Below are 13,559 nucleotides of genomic sequence, written 5' to 3' on the forward strand. Positions count from 1 at the left end.
CTGCTGAGCGCATCGTTCGCGCTCAGCTCAGTAATAGTACTGACCTGAGTTAACACGGCGCCATCTTTCCCACCCCTTAGAAGCCGCGTTCAATAGCGATCGCGGCTTCTTAGGGGTTAAGCTGCCATCGCCGGCCTGCTACACGATAGCGGGCCACGATGGCTACTATGGCAACCAGAATCCTAACAATGGACTCTGGCTACGCCATCGACGGAAGCCTAGTGAGTCCTGACAAAGTGAGGACCCACTATGCTTGCTGTCAGCGAACAGCTGACAGCTCTAATACACTGCACTACGTATGTAGTGCAGTGTATTAGAATAGCGATCAGAGCTTCCTGCCCTCATGTCCCCTAGTGGGACAAAGTAAAAAAAGTGTAAAAAAGTAAAAAAAAGTTGTGTAAAAATAAGAAAATAAAAGATTTAAAAGTAATAAAAGTTAAAGTCCCCCCTTTTTCCCTTATCAGTCCTTTATTATTAATAAAAATATATAAATAAACAAATAAACTATACATAATTGGTATCGCCGCGTCCGTAACGGCCTGAACTACAAAACAATGTTGTTATTTATCCCGCTCGGTGAACGCCGTAAAAGAAAATAATAATAAACCGTACCACAATCACAATTGTTTGGTCACTTCATCTCCCAAAAAATGGAATAAAAAGAGATCAAAAAGTCGCATGTACCGAAAAATGGTACTGATCGAAACTACAGTTCGTTACGCAAAAAATAAGTCCACGCACGACTTTCCTGATGGAAAAATAAAACAGTTATGGCTCTTAGAATAAGGTAACACAAAAAATAAATTATATTTTACAAAATGTATTTTATTGTGCAAACGCCATAAGACATAAAATAAAACTATAAACATCTGGTATCGCCGTAATCGTATCGCCCCGCAGAATAAAGTGAATATGTCATTTATAGCGCATGGTGAACGCTGTAAAAAAAATAGAATAACAAAACAATAGTAAAATTGCTGTTTTTTTAGTCACCGCGCCACTTAAAAATAGAATAAAAACTGATCAAAAAGTTGCATGCACCCCAAGAAAACTACAATGAATTCCTCAAGGTCTCTAGTTTCCAAAAAGGGGTCACTTTTGGGGGGTTTCCACTGTTTTAGCACCACAAGACCTCTTCAAACCGGACATGGTGCCTAATAAATTAAATTAAATTAATTAAATGTCACCTCTACTTTGCTCTAAATTCCTGTGAAACACCTAAAGGGTTAATAAACTTTCTATATGCTGTTGTGAATACTTTGAGGGGTCTAGTTTCTAAAATGGGGAGTTTCATAGAGGTTTCTAATATATGGGCCCCTCAAAGCAACTTCAGAACTGAGCTGGAAACTAAAAAATAAAATAAAAATGAGGCAATACTTCGCTTCTTACATTATACTAATAATGAGCTGTGCCCACCTCGAGGTGACCCCAGTTTTGACCGTTTGTATAAACGGAGACCCCTATTAGACCGTTTCAGTGCCCGGTTTGCCAAGCATTCACCCCCGAGAAGTGTATTTCTATTGATGAGTCCTTGGTACATTTTAAAGGGAGGGTTCAATTCCACCAGTACCTGCCGGGTAGGAGGGCAAGGTATGGCGTGAAGATGTATAAGCTGTGCGAGAGTGCATCAGGGTATACCTACAAATTTAGGATATATGAAGGGAAGGACACCAGTATTCAGCCCCCAGAATGCCCCCCCTTACTGGAAGTTAATACAAAAATTGTGTGGGATTTGGTGCACCCACTGCTGGACCAGGGTTATCACCTCTACCTGGATAATTTTTATACCAGCGTCCCACTCTTCAACTGCCTCGCTTCCAGAAGTCCTGTGGCATGCGGCACTGCTACAAGAAACCTGAGAGGCCTCCCTAAGACTCTGCTTGGGCAAACAAGAAGGGGTGAGAGCAGGGCACATTCTAGCAGCAACATATTGTGTGTCAAGTACAAGACCAGGGAGATGCCACACCAGTATCCATGTACCTGTACGAGGTACCAGTACAGAGACCCCCAAACCAGACTGCATCCTGGACTACAATAGGTACATGGGAGGGGTGGACTTGTCAGATCAAGTCCTGAAGCCCTACAGTACTTTTAGAGGCGAGGCCACACGCATCGTACCAGGGCAACACTTTTTAGGAGAAGTTCCCCAAACTGGCAAGAAGGGAAAAAGTCAAAAGAGGTGCAAAGTCTGCTATAAGAGGGGGATAAGGAAGAACACAATATATCAATGTGATGCGTGTCCCGAAAAACCAGAGCTCTGTGTGAAAGAGTGTTTTAAAATTTATCATCCATCCCTTTATTTTTAATTTACCCCAGTTTTACTCGCTCTGATCCACTTCGCACAGCTTACCCCTCCTCATCTTTCCGCTCTGAGCCCTGCTGTGTGCCCAGGCAGCTGATAACAGCCACATGTAGGGTATTGCCGTACCCGGGAGAACCAACATTACAGTTTATGAGGTGTATATCTCCGGTGGCGCATGCTGGGCACAATATATCGGACACTGAATTGGCATATATGTATAGAAAATTGCAAATTTCACTCTGCCCCAACTGCTGCACATTATCTTTTACACAGTACCTGTGGGGTCAAAATGCTCACTACACCTCTAGATGAATGCCTTAAGGGGTGTAGATTTTAAAACAGGGTCACTTCTCGGGGGTTTCAACTGTACCGCTACCTTAGGGGCTTCTGCGTACAAGACTTAGCACCAGAAAAGCTCCAGTAGGCCAAATGGTGGTCCTTTCCTTCTGAGCCCTGCCGTGTGCCCAGGCAGCTAATAACAGCCACATGTAGGGTATTGCCGTACCCGGGAGAACCCAAATTACAGTTTATGGGGTGTATGTCTCTGGTGGCACATGCTGGGCACAATATATCGGACACTGACATGGCATATATATAGAAAATTGCAAATCTCACTCTGCACCATCTGCTGCACATTATCTTTTACACAATACCTGTGGGGTCAAAATGCTCACTACACCTCTAGATGAATTCCTTAAGGGGTGTCATTTTTAAAACAGGGTCACTTCTCGGGGGTTTCAACTGTACTGATACCTCAGAGGCTTCTGCACACATGACTTCCCAGTAGGCCACATGGTGGTCCTTTTTCTTCTGAGCCCTCCCATGGGCCCAAACGGCAGTTTATCACCACAAATGGGGTATTGCCGAACTCAAGACAAATTGGGCAACAAATTGGGGTATTTTATTCCTTGTGAAAATAAGAAATTTTGAGCCAAAACTACCTCTTATTGGAAAAAATTATTATTTTTTAAATTCACAGCCCAATTCAAATAAATTCGGTGAAAAAACTGTGGTGTCTAAATGGTCACAACACCCATAAATGAATTCCTTGAGGGGTGTAATTTCCAAAATGGGGTCACTTCTGGTGGGTTTCCATTGCTTTGATACCTTTGGGGCTCTGCAAATGCGACATGGCACCCGAAAACCAATCCAGCAAAATCTGGGCTCCAAAGAACACATAGCACTCCTTTCCTTCTAATCCCTCCCATGGGCCCAAACGGCAGTTTATCACCACAAATAGGGTATTGCCGCACTCAGGACAAATTTGGCAACAAAATGGGGTATTTTATTAGTTGTGAAAATAAGACATTTTGAGCCAAAACTACATCTTATTGGAAAAAACTTTTTTTTTTAAATTCACAGCCCAATTCAAATAAGTTCTGTGAAAAAACTGTGGGGTCTAAATGGTCACAACACCCATAAATAAATTCCTTGAGAGGTTTTGTTTCCAAAATGGGGTCACTTTTGGTGGGTTTCCATTGCTTTGATACCTCTGAGGCTCTGCAAATGCGACATGGCACCTGAAAACCAATCCAGCAAAATCTGGACTCCTAAGAACACATAGCGCTCCTTTCCTTCTGAGTCCTCCCATGGGCCCAAACGGCAGTTTATCACCACAAATGGGGTATTGCCGCACTCAGGACAAATTGGGCAACAAAATGGGGCATTTTGTTCCCTGTGAAAATAAGAAATTCTGATCAAAAATGACATCTTATTGGACAAATTGTCATTCTTTTAATTTCACAGCCCAATTCAAATACGCGCTGTGAAAAAACTACCAGGTCAAAATGGTAACAATAACCAAAATTAATTCCTTGAGGGGTGCAGTTTCCGAAATGGGGTCAGTTTTGGGGGATTCCTACTGTTTTGGCACCTCAACACCTCTCCAAACCTGGCATGCTGCCTAAAATATATGCTAATAAAAAAGAAGCACCAAAATTTACTAGGTGCTTCTTTGCTTCTGGGGCTTGTGTTTTATTCCACGAGCGTACTAGAGCCACATGTGGGACATTTCTAAAAACTGCAGAATCTGGACAATACATATTTAGTAGTGTTTCTCTGGTAAAACCTTCTTTGTTACAGAAAAAAAATAGAATAAAATTGAAATTCAGCAAGAAAAATGAAATTTGCAAATTTCACCTCCACTTTGCTTTAATTCCTGTGAAATGCCTGAAGGGTTAAAAAAACGTTCTAAATGCTATTTTGAATACTTTGATGGGTCTAGTTTTTAAAATGGGGTGTTTTATGGGGGTTTCTAATACAAAGGCCCCTCAAAGCCTCTTCAGAACTGAACAGGTACCTTAAAAAAAAGGCTTTTGAAATTTTCTTAAAAATATGAGAAATTGCTGTTTATGTTCTAAGCCTTGTAACGTCCAAGAAAAATAAAATAATGCTCTAAAAACTATGCAGATCTAAAGTAGACTTATGGGAAATGTGAACTAGTAACTATTTCGGCTGGTATAACCGTCTGTTTTACAAGCACATGCATTTAAATTCTGAAAAATTCTATTTTTCTAATTTTTCTCTAAATTTTGCCATTTTTCACAAATAAACACTGAATATATCGACCAAATTTTACCACTAACATAAAGCCCAATGTCTCACGAGAAAACAGTCTCAGAATCGCTTGGATAGGTTTAAGCATTCCTACGTTATTACCACATAAAGTGAAATATGTCAGATTTAAAAAATAGCCTCTGAGCCTTAAGGCCCAAACTAGGCTGCGTCCTTAAGGGGTTAAAAGCCAAAAATGCTGGAAATAGATCACTCTGTGTAATGAGTCTATACAGTGGCCACCAAAAGTTCCGAAACACCCTCATAACTTTTGAACGGCTCGAGGTAGAGGGTTGAAATTTGGTGGGATTTAATGGGGTCATAAAATCTACCAGTTTATTGAAAAGAAAAAAAAACACCCTTGGGGGCGGTGGGGAGGTCGGGGTTAGCAAAATCTTAAATGGCACGGGGGTCGAGTGGGGCTCATTTGAAAGCGCTTTTCAATATGAAAACAATGCCGCTGAGATATTTAACTTTAAAGTTATCATTGTCATTATCGGCTACCGCCGGTGTTTGCATTGCCCAGAATGTACCGCTCGGGTAAAATCCTAAATGTGTGTGGGCACGTGTGCATGAGCGAGCTTAGGAATGTCACATCAAGGTGACTTTAAATTACGTATTATTACAATCGGTCTCGGCGATACAAAATGGACCTAGTCTATGAATTTCAGAGAGCGCTAATTCGGAGAGTAATTTTCATTTTTGTACATTTCTATTGTCATATCACAAAATGCATTTGACCGAAACGGAAAGGATCACTTTATTGATGAGAGGGTATGGCGAAGAAAAAATAAGATCCTATCAAGAAGTAGCGGCTTTATTCAATGCCACTTATCCTATCCGTGATCCAATTTCATTGTCAACTGTTAAAAGAACTGTTCATCGTTTCGAAACAAGTGGTTCAATTAAAGACGCACCAAGATCCGGAAGACCCAAACATGCTAGTAATGATGAAAAAGCTTTAGATGTTCTGCTCAATGTACATGATGACCCTTAGGGTACGTTCACATGCAAACTCAAAAACGTCTGAAAATACGGAGCTGTTTTCAAGGGAAAACAGCTCCTGATTTTCAGGCGTTTTTTGAGCCACTCGCGATTTTTGTGGCGTTTTTTACGGCCGCTTTTGGAGCGGTTTTCAATAGAGTCTATGAAAAACGGCTCCAAAAACGTCCCGAGAAGTGACCTGCACTTCATTTTCACGACCGTGTAAAAAAAAAGGCCCATCGGAATAGAATGCCGTTCTTCCCATTGTAATCAATGGGCAGATGTTTGGAGGCGTTCTACTTCCGATTTTTCGGCCGTTTACGGACAAAAAACGGATGAAAATAGGCCGTGTGAACACACCCTTAAACATCTGTCTCGAATGGAGCACAACAAAATGATATCAGCGCCACATCAGTCCGTCGAATTTTGAGGAGGGATTATTATCATCCTTATAAAATACGTCTAGTTCAGGAGCTATCCGAAGATGATTATGACGGAAGAGTGGAATTTTGCGATACACTGATGACAAGAAGGGGGCCCAAGCTTGTGGAACAGCCCAGGGCCTATAGTCTACTTAATCCGCCACTGGGTCCTGGACTAGAGGAGATGAGCCGTCACTATATGCATATATACTTCCATTGCGATGCTGCCACCTAGTGGCCAGGAAGCATTTTTATGTGTTGTTTTAGTCACAGGACCTTATATAGTTACATAGTTACATAGTTTGTACGGTTGAAAAAACACACATGTCCATCAAGTTCAACCAAGGGATGGGAAAGGGGAAGTGGGATGGGAAAGGGGAAGTAAAAAAATTCTACACATAGGAGCTAATATTTTTTTGTTCTAGGAAATTATCTAAGCCTTTTTTAAAGCCATCTACTGTCCCTGCTGTGACCAGCTCCTGCGGTAGTCTATTCAATAAATTCACCGTTCTCACAGTAAAGAAGGCTTGTCGCCTCTGCAGGTTGAACCTTTCTTTTTCCAGACGAAGGGAGTGCCCCCTTGTTTTTTGAGGGGGTTTTACATGGAACAGGATTTGACCATATTTTTTTGTATGTGCCATTTATATATTTATATAAGTTAATCATGTCCCCCCTTAGTCGTCTTTTCTCAAGGCTAAATAGGTTTAGCTTACCTGTGCTTACATGTTCTGAGCTGTGCAGATGCTCACGTCAGCAAAGCTCACTGCTATGTAACACTGTTCAGAAAATGGTGGCTAACCCTGTTTATTGCAGGCACCGGGAATACCGGCTCGGGCACAGTCTTTAATATTTACTTTAGTGTGCAAAAACAGTGTAGTATGGGCAAGTAATCAGTGTCGGAACATTGAATAACTTACAAAGGGGCTGTTTTTAAATTTGATAAAAGGTGACTGATCCCACCTAATGGGTTCTGGTGCAAGGGCTGCAACCCATAAATCAGCAACTATTGTGCCAGCAGGGCTGAGTAGGCCCTGAAGCCAGAGAGGGCCCATTGCTGTGGCGGTGCAGTGCAGGAACCTCCACACAGATGATTGCTGTGAAAGAGGCAGCATTGGATGTAACAAGTGGAAGTTGCGTGAAGCCTCCCTGTAATTTAGTTGCTGAGACGATGGGTTACCCCTGTATCAGGGAAGAGTCCGAGCTCTGTCCCAAGGAAACCAAGCTGGTAAAACCCCATTTCCTGAATTGCCTGAAATTGCCGCCATTTTGTGTAATATTTTAAGTGACTGTGCCTATCTGCTAAGAACAGTTTTTTGTATTTCCTTTTGGTCGTTTTGCAAACATTACCGGCCTACTAAAAGAAACCTGCATCAAACCTGGGTTTCTTGTCATCATACTGCCAGTAACAATGCAAGGTCAAATACGTTACTCGCACTCACTAGCCTCCCCTCATGCCAAATTTTATGGTCAAAAGGACCATAACAATTTTATTCTATTGGAAATAAAAGGTGGATTTCTGACTTTAAAGAACAGAGGGTAAAATAATAGACATGTTCCTCACCTCTGTACCTGAGATATGGTTGTGTTATACTAGATATTGTCTATAGAAAATATACATGTTAAAAACACATATATTCTGATTTATCCGGAAGATACTATCACACCTCTGCGGGTCTAGAACTCATATCTAGCCTGAGTGTTATCAGTAATTAATATAAATATTAATTACCTGTCTTGTGATTCCTTTCTTGCTGCTGACAGGATTATATTTCACGTTCCTTCTTCTCACTGGGATCAGTCATCTGTAAAGAATCAAAGGTGTGATAATATGTTCCTGATACATGTTATAGACACTTTTATGTATTACACACTAGGGCCATAATTATTTATCTGAGGTATAATGTACAAATAGAAAATAAAGAAAAAGACGACACTAAGGACCTGTTCACATCACCGTTGCCCTTCCGTTGAGGGATTCCGTCGGAGGTTTCCGTCGGGTTAACCCCTCAAAAATGAAACAAAATAACATCCCCCCCCCTTTCCTGTACTGTATGGCAAAACCCAATTTTATGGTCAAAATTAGAATAACAAGTGTATTCTATTGTAAGGCCCCTTGGGTGCCTAGAATTATGGAGCTTATGGGTATATTGCTTATATAGTTTAAATTAATGTTTATTATCAATGTAATCTTAAATGGTTAACACAATTATTTTTTCTGAGTCGTTATAAAGGGTTACCTGTGCCTAGTAGGCAACAATTCTCCAAAAAGATTCAGGATTGTTACCACACAGGGTTCTTAGTGGTGGAGTGGATGCAACGGCATGGAAATCCACTTTTTAAGGGAGTCCATTTTCCAAAAGCAATGGCGCTGAAGAGCCCTTTCCAAAAACGTATGGACTGTTATTGTTGTCCCGTGCTTTTTAAAAGGATGTGTTATCCTCTAAAAATAGTTTCTCCAACCCCCCTTCCCTGCATGTGGCATGGCCGGAAGTTCCCCGCTTGCAGTAAAGTGGTCCGGGGATGTGGGACAGCGCTGGTGTAGAGGAAGGAGGAGTCAGTCCTTACATTGCAACCTCATCTAACAGCTCCATGAGGCAGGGTTCTGCTCTGTCCCTGAGGAAGCAGTAGGGGCATGGATGGCTCGAGGTGTGGTGGAAGGAGCAGTCCTGTGGTTATAAAGTGCAGGCAGACTATGGAGGGCAGTCGGTAGCATCAGTGGTGAGACAGGTGTAGACTCCAAAGGGAGTTTATTGCCCCCTCAATGCGATTGGTGGGAAAGACCGTTGTCATAGGATACGGACGAAGACTGCCTCCTATTGCATCATTGGGATCTGCAGTTGACCACGGTCAAGAGACTGGTCGTCCAGCTGCTGGAACAATCTTGGAGGCACCCTTGGGTGATGCCAGGATTCCTGTGAGTGGTGAGTCACCTTCATGTTTGGCTGCGTAGTCAAGCACAAATGTGTTGACGGATGTGGATTTGTTCTCTATTTTAAAGGACAACTTGGGCTTGTTTGGGTGGCAAAGGGTGGATTATAAGCTCTGCCAGTAAAGCCAGTAGGTTAATACCCCGCCTGACTAGATGGTTTGTACAGATTAACCTTTTGTGGCTTATTATTCTGTGGTGTGGCTCCTCTGGGAATTTACCTGTCCACCAATATAGGGGACAAGATCCACAGACGAGAATTTGTGATATTTGGTTTCAGTGGATCACGTAATGGTGGACAAAGAGCGTATTGTGGACAAGAAGCTTAGTTTTGAGAGAGGGTCTGAGAAAAATTCCAAAGTGGTAAAGACCTGTACGATGTAACATGTCATTTAAAACGAGATAGCCTTGCTGTAAATATCACAGAGATGCTACATAAGTGTCAGGATTGCGAATAGACATGACGTCCTGGCTGGAGGTAATGTATATTCACTTTCAGGACACTTGAGTAACGTTATAATGTGTTTATGTGGCTGCACATAGCGATATAGCTATATCACTATGTGCTGTGTAAATGAATGGGGAGAAGTGTATGACGCTGATTGGTCATTGATTGGTCAGCGCCATACACTTCTCTCCACAATGCCCACTTGGTCAAAAAGTAAAACACGCCCAGTTGTCCATTAAGAAACTCATTAGCATGAAGCTAAAATAGGTCATAACTCCTTAAAAATGATCGTTTTTCTAAATAAAAAACACTGCTGTAATCTACATTACAGCGCCGATCATATTATGTAGACGATAGGCCACTTATAATGTGAGCCCAGAGCTAAGCAGAGCTGGGCAGAGGGCGGTCATGACGGGTCTGGACCTGCAAGGGGTCATTTAGAGGGGTATTTTGGTTATAGGTTGGTGGGTGGGTTTGAGTCAGGAATTGTGCTAGGGGGTTGTGAGCATTGGGGGTGGAGTTAATGGGATGTATATATAGTGGGATAAGCAGGGAAGCCATGTTATGGCTTGAAAAATTTTGTCAAGAATAGAGGTGTGCAGCCAGTGTCAGGGTAGCTGTTTTCTGGTCAGTTTTAGGGCCTAGAGTTATGGAGGGTTTAGAGCAGTTAATTGCTAGGGTTAGGGAGCAGGCAGCTGATAAGGGGCTGGAGTGTGTCCAGGAGCAGCTAGGGGCTTTAGCAGGCTACCCGGCGGGGCGTCCTCCCAGTCCTCTTGAACGCTTGAGCCCCTCTGCTTCCCCAGCCCCCCGGCGCAGACGGAGGAGTGTGACTCCCCCCTTACCTGTTTCCGCGGTAGTGGTCCCTGGTGTGACAGATCCGGTGGCTGGCGATGGTGGCGTTGTTCCGGTGTCGGGGACTGGAGCCATGTCGGGAGCGGCGGCAGCAGTGGAGAGGCCTGGAGTGAGAGGCCGAGGTGCGGTTCGCCGGGTGTCCAGTCGGGGTCAGCGCAGCACAGTCCGTGTGCCTGAGGAGCGACGTGGAGATGGACGTTGAGGGAAGTGGTGGTGCAGCGGCGGGGAGCAGTCCCCCTCCTTTCCAGTGTGGTGGGCTCGTTCAGGGAGCCTGTCAGGAGTTCTTCTGTGGGGCCGGAAGCAAGCCAGGACTCTGCGGCTGTCACGGTGAGTGCCTTCAGCGCTGCTAGAGCGCCATCTGCTGGGTCAGGGGCCAGTGTGCATAGTACACCCGTTAGCATGGGTGATTTGGCGCCATCTAGTCACCGTTCGGAACATTGCAGTGTCGGTGGTAGGCCGGCGCCACCTGCTGTTCAGGAAAATTATTACATCGTGGTGGCTGGCCTGCGCCACCTCCTGGCCATTTTCGTTATAGCAGCAGTAGTGGTAGGTCTGCACTGACTTCTGAATATGTACAACATTTGCATCATCCAGCGCCTCCTGAGGGTGACGTTGGCCAGGTGGCAGGTGTTTCGTTTGTTTATTTGTTGTTCCAGGTGTCGTCAGGACGGGAGTCCGGTGTAGAAGCGGCCGATGCTTTGCGGCGGGCACTCGGGGTGCCTTGGATGCTCGGTCAGGAGACGGCTTTGGTGGATTCAGGACGGACAGCCCCGTTAGTGTTTGGCGACGGGCAGCCTTCTGGTGAGTCACGGCGTTTACACACCATACACGTGGGCAGTAATTTTAGTAAAGAAGAGGCTGGACGCAGCCTGCAAGGCTTAGGAGGGAAGCCTCCATGACGGACCTAGTAGGGAAAGGGTTAACTATGAGGGAGAGGTAGGGGGTGGAGGATGAGAGGAGGGAGGAGTTAGGGGGCCGTTACCAGGCTTCCCGCTGCTTTCGGCATTGAGCCGGAAGCAGCGGGAGGAGTAACACATACTAGTATAAGCTCCTCCGTTGTCCCGCTCTGTGCCATGTCGAAGGCCGACATACTTGCGCGGCTGCGTGCTGCAGCTGTTCACCACGGTCCCGGGTGGTTGGAGGAGACCGTGGCGGCACTCACCAGGATCCCGGACGCCGAATCGTCGCCACGTCAGGCACGGCACCCGAGGTCTGTTGCTGAAGGGGACAGGCTCCCCTCCCCCGGCCCCCTTCCTAGCAGTAATATGGCGGCGGGGGGGGGAGTCGGCAACACCCGCTCCTGCTCAGAGGAGGCAGAGAGCGTCGCCAGGGGCGACGGTGACTCAGGCCGGGTCTACCCGTCGCTCCCAGCGGTCCCGCCCTCCAGAACGCCTCAGCCCTGAGGTGGTCCCGCGGACGCGGCGTCGCAGAGGGAGCCCTACAAAGGACGCTGCAGGCCAGGCAGCTGGGGAGCCGCCTCTTCCCAGGCCCTGCGTCCTGGCAGGAATCCCCAGCCGCGACGGGGTCCGGCGGTAATCAGGGAGTCGCAGGCCGGGCTCCCTGTCACCCCTCCCCCATCGGATGCAAGATTTGGAGGACAATCTACGGCCGCCCCGCCTGGTGATGCTCCGGGCAGGCTTCATCGGGATCGTCTAGACGGACACCTAGAGCTGCAGCGACGACGAGGCAACAGGTCCGGTCGGAAGTCTGGGTCCCAGCGGTCGGGCGGCAGGTTGCCGGCCCATCTGTCAGCGCGTCGTCATTCCCGTGTAGGAGATGTCGGTGGGATGGCCAGTCGTCTGCGAGAGAGGAGCTGGAGGAAGGTGAACTGGACGTTTATCGGCGAGGTCAGGATGGTCCGGCTGACGGGAACACAGCGCCTGTGCAGCCCGGTGAGTGCATAACTCCGTCTTTGTCATATCCTGCGATTTTTATGTTGGGTGTCGGCGGGGGGGCTGCTAGCGTAGCGTCGGCGGCCGGTAGCGGCGCGGTCGGGCGTGACGACACGGGTCTAGCGGACTTAGTGGGTTGCTTGCGGGAGCTGGTCGGGCGTCTAGATAAGGCGGCGGCTCCAGTAGTTACGGAGGTGTCCCCGGCGGTAGTTTGGGAAGGCCCCCGGGAAGTGGGATCGTTACAGGCGCGGCCCGGGATGGGGGCAAAAGAGGCGGTCGCGGTGTCAGTACAGACCGAGGCCCAAAAGGAAGGCGATAGGGTGCTTATTGATGATCGTGTTTGTGGGGAGGTGTATGTTTGCTTCGAAGGTCCATTGGGGCCGCATTTAAAGCAGGAGGTGCGTGAGTGGATATGGAAGGACGAATATGTCGAGATTTTTTCTCTCCTGCCGCTTGCTAAATTCAATTTGGATAAGAGCAAGCGGGACGAGAGTAAGAAGGATGAGGAGGAACGTCGGCGGTATAGGCTTATCCCGCAGACATTCGTCAATTGGTCGCAGGCGTTTGCCATATTAGCCAGTGTGATAGGGGAAAAGGCGCCGGAAAATTGTTCGGCGTTGTTTTGCTATTTTGATGCCATTGGGGAGGCTCATAGGGCGTATGGGGGGCAGGCGTGGCTAAGATACGACGAGCAATTCCGTCAGCGGAAAGCGGTTCGGCCGGCGATTCGGTGGGACCAGAATGATATTGCTCTCTGGTTAAGGGTTACGGCTCCGGTTAGGCAGTCCTTTCCCGGGAGCGTCGGCCAGGGAGGCCAGTCCAGTCAGGTCGGGCAAGGCGTCGGGGCAAAGCTGGGATTCTGCTGGCAATTCAACGATGGCCAGTGTAAGTTCGGGGCCACGTGCAAGTTCAAGCACGTGTGTTCAGAGTGTAATGGTGCATCCCACGGGGCTGCAAAATGTATGCGAAAGAAGAGGTCAGGGAACTAGTCCTCCTCGGTTAGTCAAGGGGTTGTCACCGGTGAGGGTGGAAAGGATGGTCCCTTATCTAAATGAGTATCCGGATAGGGCGGCGGCCATGTTACTTTACGAAGGGTTTTGTGTTGGGTTTATTATTCCTCCGCCTCCTTATGAGGTCCCGGTTACGCGGAGGAACCTTAAGTCGGCCTATTTGCATGCTC

Source organism: Rhinoderma darwinii, unplaced genomic scaffold (assembly GCF_050947455.1).
Source record: "Rhinoderma darwinii isolate aRhiDar2 unplaced genomic scaffold, aRhiDar2.hap1 Scaffold_130, whole genome shotgun sequence".
Classification (NCBI taxonomy): domain Eukaryota; kingdom Metazoa; phylum Chordata; class Amphibia; order Anura; family Rhinodermatidae; genus Rhinoderma; species Rhinoderma darwinii.